The 19,115-nt window shown below is 41.3% G+C and overlaps 1 long non-coding RNA gene across 1 annotated transcript; it reads left to right on the top strand.

The window, feature by feature from the left end:
- Positions 1–14,270: 14,270 nt before the first annotated feature.
- On the top strand, positions 14,271–18,439 carry LOC130295641 (uncharacterized). The gene is made up of 3 exons (XR_008848944.1): positions 14,271–14,385; positions 17,985–18,026; positions 18,124–18,439. It is a non-coding gene; the product is annotated as an uncharacterized LOC130295641 (long non-coding RNA).
- Positions 18,440–19,115: the final 676 nt, after the last annotated feature.

Here is a 19,115-nt window from a genome sequence, read left to right as displayed (position 1 = left end):
TCACAGGGTCCCCTTAGCACCGGAGTACCCCTTTAAAGGGGTACTCGGCCCCTAGACATCTTATCCCCTATCCAAAGGATAGGGGATAAGATGTCTGATTGCGGGGACCCTGCGGGGACCGCCGCTGGGGACCCCTGCGATCTCGGCTGTGGCACCCCAGGCATCCGGTGCACGGAGCGAAATTCGCACCGCGCGGGATGACTGGTGATGCGGGGCAGAGGCTTGTGACACCACGGTCACGCCCCGCTCGGGCCGTCACGGCCAAGCCCCCTCAATGCAAGTCTATGGGAGGGGGCGTGACTGCTGTCATGCCCCCTCCCATAGACTTGCATTGAGGGGGTGTGTTCGTGACATCACAAGCCTCCAGCGCTGCACCCGATGCTCTAAACAAATGCCGGGTGCAGCAGGGAGATCCCGGGGGGTCCCCAGTGGCGGGTTCCCCGCGATCAGACATCTTATCCCCTATACTTTGGATAGGGGATAAGATGTCTAGGGGCGGAGTACCCCTTTAAGCGCTATTTCAGCCGACTCTGGAGAAAAAGCCAGGTGGAGGTGGAGGCCAGAGCTTCTGTTAACCTTCACAACCCCAGATGAATCTGTGGAAGGTCAAAGGTTCAATGGGTTTGAAAGGTTAGCCAAAAATATTGTACATGTTATCATGGTCAGACTAGTCTTCACATGTACACTTATAGGGGTGCTTCGCCCCTAGGCACCCCCCCCCCCCCCGACAACCTGGTGCTGAAGACAAGAAGTAACCCACTCAGAAAATTACTGTCCAAGATAGTACCCTGTCTCGGCCAGTGATTAGCTAAATGGGTGCATCCCTGAGGGTGGGGTACTGCATTCTTGAAAGCCAGGCCCCATACAGGGGTCCTGGCAGTCGAACCCCTTGCTTTTACCCTATTCTTTATAAATGGGTAGGTTTTTATTAAGCAAAGTACCTCTATAATGATGACACCCACTACGTTTCCATCTTTTCCATCCTTTTCAAGAGAATTATAACTTTTCGGGGGGTTGGTGCCCTATTTTGTTTACCAATGTGAGGATTGGGAACATTAAAACCTATAGGTGGATAAGGCAACATATAGAGAAAATAGAGGAAAAATTGCACCTCTGAGGCCATGTTCACACAGATTTTTTTGAAGAATGTCCACCCACAAACATGAGGTGCTGGCAAAATATGCTGGCACTAGGACCGCTCGGAAATGCAGTCTCCATAGACGGCAATGCATTTCCGAGCGGATTAACATGTCAATTCTTTCTGCGGAGGCCGGACTTAGAATTTCCACTGCGGATGTTTCCACTGTGGAAATTCCACCATGTGCACAGAACAGCAGAGTCCCATTGAATACAACGTGACTCTGCTGTAATGGAATTTCCGAGCATAATTTGGCGGAAAAATTCTGCGGAAAGTTCGTCATGTGAACAAAGCCTGGAGGATTGGGCAAACCTATAAGCCCCTTCTCACTGAACAATTATAAGCCAAGTGGCCCTGGTATTGTCCCCCATAAAAGGCTCAGTGATGACCGGAGGTCACGTGGCTGATCCTGACACTTGTTGTGGCCTTCACGCCTCTTGTTTCCAGCAGGTTCTCTCGGTGTCGCTGAGAAGTGTTTCCAGGATCCGTCAGGAATTGTAGAACTGTCTGTTTCTTCTTGGATCTCGTCAATAATCAAAAGAAAAGATGCTTAATTTCCAGCAAAACACTTTTCCCTCACGAAAAATAAATATCCAATCCTCACAAGCAAACCATATCCCGGCCACCAGCCAAACATCCCGGCCTCCGGCTTATACAAGGAGACCAGGAGCCAATGTCAGCTGAAGAAACACAGGGGTAGAGAACACTTCTCATAGATAAATGGTCCCTGATGTGCGAACCAAACGTGTTACCGCAACGCTGGCAGCCAGACGGGCAATGGTATCAGATCAATATCAATATAGATAGATAGATAGATAGATAGATATGAGATAGATATATATGAGATAGTTAGAAAGATAGATATGAGATAGATATGAGATAGATATATAGATAGATAGATAGATAGATAGGTATGAGATAGATAGATATGAGATAGATATGAGATAGATATGAGATAGATAGATAGATAGATATGAGATTGAGATAGATAGATAGATAGATATTAGATAGATATGAAATAGATAGATATGAGATAGATAGATAGGAGATAGATACTGTATGATAGATAGGTATAAGATAGATAGACATGATATAGATAGATAGATAGATAGGTAGATAGATAGATATGAGATAGCTAGATAGTTATGAGATAGATAGATATGCGATAGATAGATAGATAGATAGATAGATAGATAGATATGAGATAGATATATATGAGATAGTTAGAAAGATAGATAGATATGAGATAGATAGATATGAGATAGATATGAGATAGATAGATATGAGATAGATATGAGATAGATAGATATGAGATAGATAGATATGAGATAGATAGATAGATATGAGATAGATAGATAGATAGATAGATATGAGATAGATATATATGAGATAGTTAGAAAGATAGATATGAGATAGATAGATAGATAGTTAGAAAGATAGATAGATATGAGATAGATAGATAGATATGAGATAGATAGATATGAGATAGATATAGATATGAGGTAGATAGATATAGATAGATATGAGATAGATAGATAGATATGAGATAGATAGATAGATGTACCTGTGGTTGATGGCTTGTCTCGCAATTCTTGTGTGATCTTTGCCCCAATGTTAATTTTTAACAGCATACAAAATGAGTGTAGTCTCGGATTTTCCCAGGTTGCAGAGCAGCCCGATACATTACATCACTAGTCAGGTTTTGAAAGGGAGCCTGTCTGTTCCTCAATGGGTGGAGTGACCACTGGGTGGAAAGGAGATCATTCTTCACAGGGCTGCAGGAAATTGTCACCGATTGTGCTGCAATGGGTGGGGTGGCTGATGTGTGGGAGGGAGAAAAGTGACCTCACACTTACAAACTAGGAATCATGGGACTTGTAGTGGGAGATAGGGAACTCCAACAGGAAATGATAGCCACATCTTTATGGTGGACTCACCTGTTTGGGAGGTATGTACTAAAGTCACCTTACGGTGGAGAACCCCTTTAAAGCTCTTGGAGGTGTAACGTGTAGATGTCCCGAAAGTTTTGTCCAGATAGGTAGAGACCTGCACAGCTGTTGATGTAGGAACGTGTGATGAATCATTTCCACAGTGCTGGTGGTTTCTGCCGCTGCTGTGTCAGGACTTCATATTGTCTAGACGCTTCTCAACCTGCATCCTGAACTTTGATCCTGGGGGATAGATGAAAGGAAAAAATGAAAGGTCCGTCCCAACCCCCCCCCCCCCCAAACAAAAAAAAAAGTCCAAAAATATCACAGGGCGTGACGTAAACTGATGAGAAAAATAAATCAATATGAAGTCACCATGGACTGGAGGTCGTCCACCAACACTAACCATCAACTTTCTGACCATTGTTAAAGGGGTACTCCGGAAGAAATAAACAATTTTTCAAATCAACCTGTGCCAGAAAGTTATACAGATTTGTAAATTACTTCTATATAAAAATGTTAATCCTTCCAGTACTTATCAGCTGTTGTATGCTCCAGAGAAAGTTGTGTAGTCCTTTCCAGTCTGACCACAGTGCTCTCTGCTGCCACCTCTGTCCGTTTCAGGAACTGTCCAGAGCAGGAGTAAATCCCCCAAAGACAACCTCTCTTGCTTTGGACAATCCCTGACACGGACAGAGGTGGCAACAGAGAGCACTGTGGTTAGACTGGAACGAATTACACAACTTCCTGCCAAGCATACAGCAGCTGATAAGTACTGGAAGGATAAAGATTTTTATATAGAAATAATTTACAAATCTGTATTACTTTCTGGCACCAGTTGATTTAAAAAAAAAAATTCCTCCAGAGTGCCCCTTTAAGACTCCATATCAGTGTTTCCCAACCAGTGTGCCACAGGCTTTTGCAAAACTGCAATTCCCAGCATGCCCGGACAGCCGAAGGCTGTCCGGGCATGCTGGGATTTGCAGTTTTGTAACAGCCGGGAGTACACTGGTTGGGAAACATCGAGTCTTAAAGGGGCACTCTGGAGGAAAAAAAAAATTCAAATCATCTGGTGCCAGAAAGTAATACAGATTTGTAAATTACTTCTATATAAATAATCTCAATCCTTCCAATACTTATCAGCTGCTATATACTACAGAGGAAGTTGTATAGTCCTTTCCAGTCTGACCACAGTACTCTGGAGTACCCCTTTAAACCAAGACATCAGCCATATTTTAGTCAGCAAGGTATCTAGTATCTAGTCACTTCCATAAGGTTTACAGCTTGCATGGCCACTTTAAGCCCAGATATATATACCACTATTTGGCCACCATAATGTAGCAGCACAGATCCTTATAGTAAAACATATCAGAGGTTTTTTTTTTTTTTACCGCATAGAATGAAATTGTGTCCACATGTTTCGCCGCCGAGCAATAGAAAATTAGTGTGAAAATAAAAAAACGGTACGCTTCCCCTTTAAATGCCTTTATAAGCCTATTGTAGGTGGCCCCTTCCATTTTTATTTCCAACATCTGGAGCTAAACAAGGGGTCGAAAATGCCAAGAACTCTCTGCACAGAGGAAAAGCTTCCTAGGGGGATTTATACAGCCTGCACACCACGGGGTTAACACCTCGACTCTGGGAACGTTATTGAAATGGGGCCAAGATCCTATAATACACAGACCCCTGGATCTCGCCATATTGTCAATGACCGACAATAACTTCTTCACTTTACAAATAAACCCCGCTTTATTAAGTCCCTCTAATCCTGTCCCTCGAAGAACCCCATGTGACCCTCCGAAGACGCCTCTGGCCAGCCAAGGAGAGGATATTATTCCATTATGGTCCTGAATATGGAACATCCGGCAACTCAGATTACGATATCATTGAATTCTATGAGTCACGTGATGGAGGTGGGGTGGGGGGGGGGTGACTAAAGCACCCAGGTGGTGGCCAACCGGGTCATAACAATAGGGGGGGTGCAGAGCTAGCAGTCACACTAGGGCCCGAGTGCCTGAGCAGGCCCCAAGGCACCTCTGCCCCATAAGAACATAACTGCTACAAGAATATAACTACTATAATACTGCCTCCTATATACAGGAATATAACTACTATAATACTGCTCCTATATACAAGAATATAACTACTATAATACTGCTCCTATATACAAGAATATAACTACTATAATACTGCCTCCTATATACAAGAATATAACTACTATAATACTGCTCCTATATACAAGAATATAACTACTATAATACTGCCCCCTATATACAAGAATATAACTACTCTAATACTGCTCCTATATACAAGAATATAACTACTATAATACTGCTCCTATATACAAGAATATAACTACTATAATACTGCTTCCCATATACAAGAATATAACTACTATAATACTGCCCCCTATATACAAGAATATAACCACTATAATACAGCCCCCTATATACAAGAATATAACTACTATAATACTGCTTCCTATATACAAGAATATAACTACTATAATACTGCTCCTATATACAAGAATATAACTACAATAATACTGCTCCTATATACAAGAATATAACTACTATAATACTGCTCCTATATACAAGAATATAACTACTATAATACTCCTCCTATATACAAGAATATAACTACCATAATACTGCTCCTATGTACAAGAATATAACTACTATAATACTGCCTCCTATGTACAAGAATATAACTACTATAATACTGCCCCTATATACAAGAATATAACTACCATAATACTGCTCCTATATACAAGAATATAACTACTATAATACTGCTCCTATATACAAGAATATAACTACTATAATACTGCTCCTATATACAAGAATATAACTACTATAATACTGCTCCTATATACAAGAATATAACTACTATAATACTGCTCCTATATACAAGAATATAACTACTATAATACTGCTCCTATATACAAGAATATAACTACTATAATACTGCCTCCTATATACAGGAATATAACTACTATAATACTGCTCCTATGTACAAGAATATAACTACTATAATACTGCCTCCTATATACAAGAATATAACTACTATAATACTGCTCCTATATACAAGAATATAACTACTATAATCCTGCTCCTATATACAAGAATATAACTACTATAATACTGCCTCCTATATACAAGAATATAACTACTATAATACTGCTCCTATATACAAGAATATAACTACTATAATACTGCTCCTATATACAAGAATATATCTACTATAATACTGTCTCCTATATACAAGAATATAACTACTATAATACTGTTTCTATATACAAGAATATAACTACTATAATACTGTTCCTATATACTAGAATATAACTACTATAATACTGCTCCTATATACAAGAATATAACTACTATAATACTCCTCCAATATACAAGAATATAACCACTATAATACTGTTTCTATATACAAGAATATAACTACTATAATACTGTTCCTATATACAAGAATATAACTACTATAATACTATCTCCTATATACAAGAATATAACTACTATAATACTGCTCCTATATACAAGAATATAACTACTATAATACTGCTCCTATATACAAGAATATAACTACTATAATACTGTCTCCTATATACAAGAATATAACTACTGTAATACTGCTCCTATATACAAGAATATAACTACTATAATACTGCTCCTATATACAAGAATATAACTACTATAATACTGCCTCCTATATACAAGAATATAACTACTATAATACTGCCTCCTATATACAAGAATATAACTACTATAATACTGCTCCTATATACAAGAATATAACTACTATAATACTGCTCCTATATACAAGAATATAACTACTATAATACTGCTCCTATATACAAGAATATAACTACTATAATACTGCTCCTATATACAAGAATATAATTACTATAATACTGCCTCCTATATATAAGAATATAACTACTATAATACTGCTCCTATATACAAGAATATAACTACTATAATACTGCCCCTATATACAAGAATATAACTACTATAATACTGCTCCTATATACAAGAATATAACTACTATAATACTGCTCCTATATACAAGAATATAATTACTATAATACTGCCTCCTATATATAAGAATATAACTACTATAATACTGCTCCTATATACAAGAATATAACTACTATAATACTGCCCCTATATACAAGAATATAACTACTATAATACTGCTCCTATATACAAGAATATAACTACTATAATACTGCTCCTATATACAAGAATATAACTACTATAATACTGCCTCCTATATATAAGAATGTGGACCTAAATGGGTATGAGAGTATTCATACCTGACTGGAGTTAATAGCTGGCTTACATTCTTTCCCAATACAAATCTCTGTGGGGTCTTATATGCCCTTAGAATAGGAACATGTGTATAACATAACATGGAAGTAATCTGGAGATGGCGGTATACCCAGCGTCCTCTATAACTTAGGACACGTTGGAGTTCACAGTGGGGGGATTTTCCCACACAAACATGAAACGCTGCACTAAGCCTTGCGAAATGAGTCACATATGGAGCCTCCAGGAAATTGGTTCCTGCTAGAGCCAAACCTGCAACTATAGGAAGGTGACGGTATAGTGGAAAACAATAATGTAGGAGATTAAAGGGGAAATAAAGGGGGATACCCCACCCCCTGGGCTGGGCTCAGGAACATTCTGGAAAGAGTCTACTTCATTAAATATACTATGCCAGTCACATATGGAAATACTCCTGCCCCATCAAATTCATATTCTTGTCTATAGGGGGCAGAATTATAGTAGTTATATTCTTGTATATAGGGGGCAGAATTATAGTAGTTATATTCTTGTATATAGGAGGCAGTATTATAGTAGTTATATTCTTGTATATAGGAGCAGTATTATAGTATTTATATTCTTGTATATAGGAGGCAGTATTATAGTAGTTATATTCTTGTATATAGGAAGCAGTATTATAGTAGTTATATTCTTGTATATAGGAGCAGGATTATAGTAGTTATATTCTTGTATATAGGAGGCAGTATTATAGTACTTATATTCTTGTATAAAGGAGGCAGTATTATAGTAGTTATATTCTTGTATATAGGAAGCAGTATTATAGTAGTTATATTCTTGTATATAGGAGCAGGATTATAGTAGTTATATTCTTGTATATAGGAGGCAGTATTATAGTACTTATATTCTTGTATATAGGAGCAGTATTATAGTAGTTATATTCTTGTATAAAGGGAGCAGTATTATAGTAGTTATATTCTTGTATATAGGAGGCAGTATTATAGTGGTTATATTCATGTATATAGGAGGCAGTATTATAGTAGTTATATTCTTGTATATAGGAGCAGTATTATAGTAGTTATATTCTTGTATATAGGAGCAGTATTATAGTAGTTATATTCTTGTATATAGGGGGCAGTATTATAGTAGATATATTCTTGTATATAGGGGCAGTATTATAGTAGTTATATTCTGGTATATAGGAGCAGTATTATAGTAGTTATATTCTTGAATATAGGAGCAGTATTATAGTAGTTATATTCTTGTATATAGGAGCAGTATTATAGTAGTTATATTCTTGTATATATAGGAACAGTATTATAGTAGTTATATTCTTGTATATAGGAGCAGTATTATAGTAGTTATATTCTTGTATATAGGAGCATTATTATAGTAGTTATATTCTTGTACATAGGAGCAGTATTATAGTAGTTATATTCTTGTATATAGGAGCAGTATTATAGTAGTTATATTCTTGTATATAGGGGCAGTATTATAGTAGTTATATTCTTGTATATAGGAGCAGTATTATAGTAGTTATATTCTTGTATATAGGGGCAGTATTATAGTAGTTATATTCTTGTATATAGGAGGCAGTATTATAGTAGTTATATTCTTGTATATAGGAGCAGTATTATAGTAGTTATATTCTTGTATATAGGGGGCAGTATTATAGTAGTTATATTCTTGTATATAGGAGCAGTATTATAGTAGTTATATTCTTGTATATAGGAGGCAGTATTATAGTAGTTATATTCTTGTATATAGGAGCAGTATTATAGTAGTTATATTCTTGTATATAGGGGCAGTATTATAGTAGTTATATTCTTGTACATAGGGGCAGTATTATAGTAGTTATATTCTTGTATATAGGAGCAGTATTATAGTAGTTATATTCTTGTATATAGGGGGCAGTATTATAGTAGTTATATTCTTGTATATAGGAGCAGTATTATAGTAGTTATATTCTTGTATATAGGAGGCAGTATTATAGTAGTTATATTCTTGTATATAGGAGCAGTATTATAGTAGTTATATTCTTGTATATAGGAGCAGTATTATAGTAGTTATATTCTTGTATATAGGAGCAGTATTATAGTAGTTATATTCTTGTATATAGGAGCAGTGTTATAGTAGTTATATTCTTGTACATAGGGGCAGTATTCTGAATGTCCATTACAGATACGGTATGTAATAATTCTTCATAAACCACCATATGGTGTTACTTTATTATTTCGGGCCAGTGGGTCCTGCCAACTCCTTTCACATCGCCCCGTGTGATAACGTTCCAAGTCTGTCCTGACTCCTATCTCACCCCATTATCTCTCTGGTGCCAACAAGCTGACAGGCGGTTTATGGACCTGGTGGACGATTTATCGGAGGAGGCAAGATGGTGATGATGATGACTTCAGCAAGTTCCCATCTACAGCCCGGTACGGGGGTCGATACATCTTCCCTGATAGCCGCAGATGTCCATACCATAAGCCGCTTTCCTCTGCCGGTACCACTTTTGGTGATTTATAGGTTAATAACTTTGACTAATGCCGCGGTTAAAAGTCTCCATTTACTTTAGAGAATGTTCCAGACGCTGAATCATCTGGAGAAGGTTTTGAAGCATCGCTCATCGCCGAGAGTCATTATCTCAGATATTCTGCCCGGATACCAAGACTTTACATCAGTGGGTGAAGAGAACCTCTCATGATTTTGTTACATTTTATAATCCTCCCAGTTCACTTTCCCATCATGATAAACCATCCCCGGCCTTTATTTTTATTATTGTTTAGTTTTCTACCTTGATATTGCTCTGTATTTTCTGCTCAGTCTCAGTCAGATTCACAGACTGGGAAGGGGGCGTTCCCCAGCAGGCTTGACAACATCTGAAGCCATACAGGGGAGAACTTCCGCCCTCACTCTGCTACACAGCCCAGAGCAGTTCAGTGTGAGATGAGCTATGATTTGCTAAGGCTGCACAACCCCCCCCCCCCCCTTCCACCCCCACTCAACACTAAAGACTGCATTTCCTGATTTTGGATTTCTTCCAGGCCAGCAGGAGACCAAATTCTGTGCATGAGGTGGGGGGAAATGTTCTCTGGACAAGTAGGGAGACACCTAGTGGCAGCTTTTTTAAACACAAATAAAACATAGAAAACTTTATTTTTTTTAAACAAAGCACATTAGAAAGATAGCAGTAATCAGATAGAGCTTGAGGGGAGGTGTATAACTACTATATATACTGATCCTATAGAGATAAAAGCAGTATACAGATAGAGCTGGAGGGAAGTTATATGACTACTATATATCCTGATCCCATAGAGATAGCAGCAGCAGTATACAGATAGAGCTGGATGTGAGGTGTCTAACTACTATATATCCTAATCCTATTGAGATAGAAGCAGCAGTATACAGATAGAACAGGGAGGGGAGGTATATAATATGCTGAGGTATCGGGGAGCGAGGCAACATATGTCCCGCCTGCGTCCCTGGAGCGGGGATGGAGAAAACAGTGTCCCAATCCCTGTCCCGTGGTGAGAGAGCGAACAGGTAGCGGGGATGGAGAAAACTGGGCCCCTGTAACTGAGGGTGTGCGTGGCTCAGCTAATCACTGCAGGAGTCGCATTCAGCTATGGGGACTCCATTTTCTTCATTACACCGGCAACTGTATGACTGTCTGGACTCTCTCTAGAAAGCTGAGTAGCAAACCTTAAGGAAGCAGGTGGTGATAGTGTTTGTCACTCAGAGACAGATGGGTAGTTACTTCTTTGGGAGCCATAATGGTGGCCATGTTGGTTATGGCGGCCATGTTTGTCAGCTTCAGCTTTCCTAGAGTCCTGGTGGGTGAAGAGAATGTGGGGTGATTTAGGGGGCGATGCTCTGTCAGGGCTTCGCTCTGCTTTTTTTATTTTTAGGAAATAAGAAATCTGGGGCTGAATCTTATCTCATTACGGACTTGGCTCCTCACGAGATGAAGCAAATAAGAAACAGCTTCACCAGATGAAATTTAATAATGGCGAGAAGATGGATTGTATAAACAGACGGCGAGTTCTGCATTCTTTTTTCGATGCCTTTTTATTTTTCCGTGTAACCTTTTCAGCGCGGAGGAAAAAATCCTGTATGATTCATCAGAACGATGGCGGCGAACCAGATTTAAAGTGAGACCAGAAAACACCCGAAAAAACTCCTGGCACGTCATGGGAACATGTCAGGAGGTTGTGACGGTGGAGGTCCGGGGGCTGACACCCTCATTGTAATGACCATGACCCCTGACTGATCGAAACGTTAAAGGGGTTCTCCTCCATAAGGTGATTTTAGTTCGTACCTTCCAGACAGTAATGGACATGCTTAGGAAGTATCCGTGCTTGCTGGGGCCAAATGGCTATGTTGTGTCTTTTTTGTATCATTTTGAGAACTTGCTATTTCCTGTTGGAGTTCCCTCCCTCAAACTACATGTCCCATGATCCCTTGTTTGTAAGTGTGAGGTCAATTTTCTCCCTCCCACACCTCAGCACACCTGTGATCCCTTCCATGCAATAGACCAGTGTTTTCTGACCAGGGTGCCTCAAGCTGTAGCAAATTTACAGTTCTTCTCTCTTCCACCCAGCGGTCGCTCCACCCACTGAAGCACAGACAGGTTTCCTTTGAACACCTGACTAGGGATGTAATGTCTCGGGCTGCACTGCAACCTGGGAAAAGCCAAGAGGACACTCATTTTGTATATTGTTAGAAGTAACACAGGTACATACACTATATTATGAACTACGCTAACTTTACAGTTTCAAACTTTACGTTTCAAAATCCTGGAATACCCCTTTAATTTTGTGCAATGAAAAGGAATTGTATGGATGGAAGCTGAAAACTTACTTCGACCAATATGGCCGCCCTTGCTTGGCACCTAATTTTTCACATTTTTTGTAAACTAGAACTCACACTGGTCTCCAAACTGTGGACCTCAAGTGGTCACCACAGTGGCCTTTAAACTGCGGACCTCCAGATGTTGCACTACTACAACTCCCAGCATGCCCGGACAGCCGTTGGCTGTCCGGGCATGCTGGGAGTTGTAGTTTTGCAACACTTAGATGTCCACAGTTTGGAGGCCACTGATCTAGAAGGTAAGTGACTGGCCCTTGGCTATGATGGTTACAATGCCCACATAGTGCCATACAGTATACAGTATACAGAAAAGGCAATAAAATGCCCAGATAGCACCATACAGTGTACAGATAAATAGTGCCAAACAATGCCCAGATACTGCCATACTGTATACAGATAAATAGTGGGAAACAATGCCCAGATACTGCCATATAGTATACAGATAAATAGTGCCAAACAATGCCCAGATACTGCCATATAGTATACAGATAAATAGTGTGAAACAATGCCCAGATAGCACCATACAGTATACAGATAAATAGTGCATCAAAATGCCCAGATACTGCCATATAGTATACAGATAAATAGTGTGAAACAATGCCCAGATAGCACCATACAGTATACAGATAAACAGTGCATCAAAATGCCCAGATACTGCCATATAGTATACAGATAAATAGTGTGAAACAATGCCCAGATAGTGCCATATAGTATACAGATAAATAGTGCCTCAAAATGCCCAGATAGTGCCATACTGTGTACAGATAAATAGTGGCAAACAATGCCCAGATAGTGCCATACTGTATACAGATACATAGTGTGAAACAATGCCCAGATAGTGCATATAGTATACAGATACTTAGTGTGAAACAATGCCCAGATAGTGCCATACTGTGTACAGATATAGTGCCAAACAATGCCCAGATACTGCCATACTGTATACAGATACATAGTGTGAAACAATGCCCAGATAGTGCCATACAGTATACAGATAAATAGTGTGAAACAATGCCCAGATACTGCCATATAGTATACAGATATAGTGCCAAACAATGCCCAGATAGTGCCATACTGTGTACAGATATAGTGCCAAACAATGCCCAGATAGTGCCACATAGTATACAGATACATAGTGTGAAACAATGCCCAGATAGTGCCACATAGTATACAGATACATAGTGTGAAACAATGCCCAGATAGTGCCACATAGTATACAGATACATAGTGTGAAACAATGCCCAGATAGTGCCATACTGTATACAGATACATAGTGTGAAGCAATGCCCAGATAGCACCATATAGTATACAGATACATAGTGCAACAAAATGCCCAGATAGTGCCATATAGTATACAGATACATAGATATGTGAAGCAATGCCCACGAATTGCCATACAGTCTAAAACACAATACGATGCTCTGGCAGTATCCTATAGTGCAGGGTACAATGTCGAGATAATGCCATATAGTGCACAGATAACTAGTGTAATACAATGCCAAGATAATCACATACAGTGTAAAGAGAAGTATTGCCAAACATTACCCCAAAAAGGTACAGAAAAATAGTGCAATATATTGCCCAAAGCGAGTGGAGATTCAGCCTGGTAGCTGGCGGCGGCGGCGGTAGGACCGACCGGCACTGCGCAGTCACCATTAACAGCTATGCAGTGCTCGCGGACTTCCGCGCAAAGAATGAACATGTTCTTTCTTTGCCCAGAACAATTTCAGTGGCGGAATTGTCCACCGCTGCAATTCCGCAGTGTGAACGGGTCTGACGGAGACCCATTCACACTAATGGTAATGTTCACTGTGCGGAATTTCACTTACGGAATTCCGCCGTGTGAACATATCCCTGATGGTGCCATACTGTGCCCAGATCTCACGTGGCGCCCATTTACAGTATATACAGACCCTTAGGGGGAGATTTATAAAGACCCGTCCAGAGGAAAAGTTGCCCAATTGCCCATAGCAACCAATCTGCTTTCATTTTTCAGAGGCCTTTTCAAAAATGAAAGCAGCGATCTGATTGGTTGCTATGGGCAACTGGGCAACTTTTCCTCTGGACGGGTTTTGATAAATCTCCCCCCTTAGTGTGTGATCCATCTGGCAAACATTAGACTCGACTTCTCCCACTTGCTGTAGCGCAGCAGCTTGAGGGGAAGGTAAATGAGGATGGATGTAATTCTGGGCTCCATTAGGCGGTGGAATGGGTTATTTTCCTGTTTGATTGTATAGATGTAAATACCTTGCAGCCTGTTAACATGTTCCTGCTATATTATATGGTGCGCCTCATAAACCAGGAAGACTTGGATGCCGGGCCGCAGCCTTCCAGCACGTTCACAACACGTGAGGGGATGGAGGAGTGCACGCCCCCTCCCATAGACCTGCATTGAGGGGGCGTGGCCGTGACGGCACGAGCATCCATTGCTGCACCTGAAGCTCTAAACGAACACCGGATGCTGCAGGGAGATCGTGGGGGTCCCCAGCGGCGGGACCCCCGTGATCAGCCTCTTATCCCCTATCCTTTGGATAGGGAATAAGATGTCTAGGGGCAGAATACCCCTTTAAGGCTTCTTGATGAGAATCATCAGGTACACGTTTCCCGTTTCTAACCAATTTCAAGACTGAAGCCTCCATTTTTAGCTACCCCGAGCGAAATGGGTTTTCCAGAAATTTCCCTAACAATGTCAATGAAACATTCCACATCCCCCTCCGCTAGCGTCCGACGCTTTACTGCTGAGAAAACAAAAGATCTGATTCCAAGAGAGTCATTTGCAGCCGCTATCATGTCTGCCAGCCAAATCCACCTCTGTCTGGAGGAGAGTGACTCCTTAATCCCACACCCAACACGTTTCACGCTCTTTGTCCGATATCGGGGTAGGTTCTCCCTCCAGAGAGGATTAGACTGGGAGGACTGGTAGGAAGCCACAGCAGATCCACGAAGTCCAAGCCAAGGTGCGGATGAGACCCCCTCCTGACACCCAACAAGCGAGGGGTGTTGGTTTTTAATTTTGATTTCACATAAAAAGGCTACAAATCTCCACCCGTCACTGACAGTCTGGTAATGTCTTAGGATCCGTGCCAGCTCCATCTGGTCTAAGATGATCTTTTTCGCTTTCTCTATTTCTTTGGCTTACGTTGCGAAATGAAATTCATGCACTTTGTTCATTTCTTTTTTTGGCATGTTTCACTGTTTCTATACAACACCCGATAGAAAAATATTGTATCTTATAGGTAAATCACAGCTTTTATTAGCGCTGGCGCAGTAGTCGGTAAAAGTAAAATTTTTACTTCTTTTTCCGTTAGTTTTTTTTTCCAAGGTAATGTAAAAATAAGAGGCATAAACGGGATGTAATTTCCATGTGTTCCATGTATTTTTATTTGAGTGAAGACTGATATGTGTACATGTACATGTGAATGGATATACAAGTGTGTATGTATATGTACACAGTGGTCCCACTAGCGTTTGGTACCCCCTGCTCTATAGTTAATCACCACTTTCAACTGCATTTGCATCCTCAGGATACAGGTACAGTTGAATACTATGGCAGGGCAGGGAGCTATCAGCCCTTTACCCCAACTCTTTAGGTAATCACCACTTTCAACTACATTTGTATCCTCAGGATGCAGGTACAGCTGGATACTATGGCAAGGCAGGGAGCTATCCACCCTTCACTCGCATAGGCTACAGGCCATTATAAACCTGCATCCACCAGGGTGGGATCCCTATGCAGATGCCACAATGCCTACGCCTGCCCAAGGGCCCCATCCCAGAATCTCCTATGCTCCAGGCCTAAAAGGGGTACTCCGCCCCTAGACATCTCAGATGTCTGATCGCGGGGGGGGGGGGGGGGGGGGGAGAGGTTTGGGGAGGGGCGGAGTACCCCTTTAAGAGACAGAACAGCATTACTCATCATGGGAGCAGAGCCGGATTTTACTTTGTGGAACAACAAAAGGGGGCGCCATTACTGATAGGGGGCACTAAGGAGAGGGAAACATTACTGAGCAGTGGGCACTAAGGAAGCACCATTACTAAGTGGGGGCACTAAGAATGTCAGTACTAAGTGGGAGAAACTAAGGGGCACCATTACTGAGTGGGGGCACTAATACTGAGTGGGAGAATTAAGGGCCACTATTACTAAGTGGGGGCACTAAGGACATCATTGCTGAGTTGGAGGAACACAGGGGGCACCAATACTGAGTGCATGTACTAAAGGGCACCAATATTGAGTGGGGGTACTAAGAAGCACCATTACTGAATAGGGGCATTAAGAGCACCATTACTAGTAGAGGACACTAAGAGAGCACCATTAGTAGTAGGGGACACTAAGGGAGAAGCATTACTAGAAGGGGACACTAAGGGAGCAGCACTACTAGTAGGGGGCGCTAAGGAAGCACCATTACTAGTAGGGGACACTAAGAGAGCACCATTACTAGTAGGGGACACTAAGAGAGCACCATTACTAGTAGGGGACACTAAGAGAGCACCATTACTAGTAGGGGACACTAAGAGAGCACCATTACTAGTAGGGGACACTAAGAGAGCACCATTACTAGTAGGGGACACTAAGGGAGCAGCATTACTAGTAGGGGGTGCTAAGGAAGCACCATTACTAGTAGGGGACACTAAGAGAGCACCATTACTAGTAGGGGACACTAAGAGAGCACCATTACTAGTAGGGGACACTAAGGGAGCAGCATTACTAGTAGGGGACACTAAGGGAGCAGCATTACTAGTAGGGGACACTAAGGAAGCACCATTACTAGTAGGGGACACTAAGAGAGCACCATTACTAGTAGGGGACACTAAGGGAGCAGCATTACTAGTAGGGGACACTAAGGAAGCACCATTACTAGTAGGGGACACTAAGGAAGCACCATTACTAGTAGGGGACACTAAGAGAGAACCATTACTAGTAGGGGACACTAAGGGAGCACCATTACTAGTAGGGGACACTAAGGGAGCACCATTACTAGTAGGGGACACAAAGAGAGCAGCATTGCTAGTAGGGGACACTAAGGGAGCAGCATTACTAGTAGGGGACACTAAGAGAGCACCTTTACTAGTAGGGGACACTAAGGGAGCACCATTACTAGTAGGGGACACTAAGAGAGCACCTTTACTAGTAGGGGACACTAAGGGAGCACCATTACTAGTAGGGGACACTAAGGGAGCACCATTACTAGTAGGGGACACAAAGAGAGCAGCATTACTAGTAGGGGACACAAAGAGAGCAGCATTACTAGTAGGGGGCACTAAGGGAGCAGCATTACTAGGTGTGCAACTAAGGGCAGAATTACTGAATGAGGGAATTAATACGCATGACTACTGAGTGGAAACACTAATGGGCACTGATATTGTGTTAGGGCTCTATTACTGTATGGTGTACTACGGGAGACAACAAACTCTACAAAAATGGTTGATGGCTGGGTGATGTTGTCATGGTGGCCTGGGTCAGATGGAGAAGAAATCGGAAAGTGAGTGACTCTGATTAGAGAAAATGCCCCCTGTAGGCACTGGGTGTAACAGCACTGTAATGACTTATACAGTGTTTAGAGCACATATGGAAAACTTTATAGTCACAGTATGGTGATATTCTTAGCTTTATTGGTAGATATATATATATGGTTATGATATGGCGGTATTTTTTGGCGCTATTATTTCTGAACAGGGCAGATGTATTTATGGGTGCAGGTTTTATGATAAGAGTGTACAGAGGAGGCGGTGTATCTAAGCCTGTCGTGTTCTATTGTTTTATAGGTGGAACCTCCATCTATCAGACCTTGATGACATATCCACAGGGTAGGTAATAAATGTCTAAAGTGGGAGTAACCCTTTAATGACTAGACCTCTGTATACCAATTATCATCTCTATAAATCTTTCATCCAATCATTATAGGACTCAGGACTCTCTTAGCCCGTATCTCATCTCGTACTGGCTGCGGAGCTGAAATCCAGATGTCCTAATATCCAGGTTGGGGGACCCCATCATCACTCATCACAGGTCGTCTCCGCACCACCAGATAGAGTATCAAGAAAAGAAATCCGTCAGCCCCCAAGTGTCCCGGCCGCTGGGCTTGGCTATTAGAAACACATGTGGGACACGAGAGATTCAAAGTGAAGTCTCCGTCCATGAGAACATGGCTGTCTGCAATTAGCGGAGCCGCACTGCGCCATTGTTTACTTCCCCTGACACGAGCTGTAAATTCGAGGCTCCCGCTGAGCAGAGTTTGTTAATGTTTTAAAGTCCGACAAGAACAAAAGTTTTCGCCTCCGGACATGGATTAAAGAGATCAGAGTGATCTGGGAATGGGAACATGTGAGTCACATTAGGGACAAGACTTAAAGGGACACTCCGCAAGGCCTCGTAGATTACGGTTACAGATGTAGCAGTGCTCACTGGGCATATTCACAGGTGTATTATGTGTTCCTCTTACATCTTTAGAGTCTATTCACACGGCAGAATTTCCGCTAGCGGCATTTCGCCTCAAATTAAAGCCCATAGACTTCTATGGGATTCCGCACTCCCATTCAAACTTCTGAATTTCCGCTTGCGGAAATTCCGAAGTTTGAATGGGAGTGCGGAATCCCATAGAAGTCTATGGGCTTTAATTTGAGGCAAAATGCCGCAAGTGGAAATTCAGAAGTCTGAATGGAAGTGCGGAAACCCATAGAAGTCTATGGGCTTTAATTTGAGGTGGAATTCTGCAAGCGGAAATTCTGCCGTGTGAATAGAACCTGAGAGGGAGCTTACTAGACCTTCTCTGCATCAGGCATCCAGAGCCCTGGATATTCAGACAACCACTGCTATAAACTGCATCTGCAGCCTCAGGACACAGATACAGTTGAATACTGTGGTAGAGCAGGGAGCTGTCAGCTTTTCTGCCATTC

Source organism: Hyla sarda, chromosome 11, assembly GCF_029499605.1.
Source record: "Hyla sarda isolate aHylSar1 chromosome 11, aHylSar1.hap1, whole genome shotgun sequence".
Lineage (NCBI taxonomy): Eukaryota > Metazoa > Chordata > Amphibia > Anura > Hylidae > Hyla > Hyla sarda.
The sequence above is the reverse complement of the archived record's forward strand: the minus strand, read 5'-3'. Positions and strand labels throughout refer to the sequence as shown.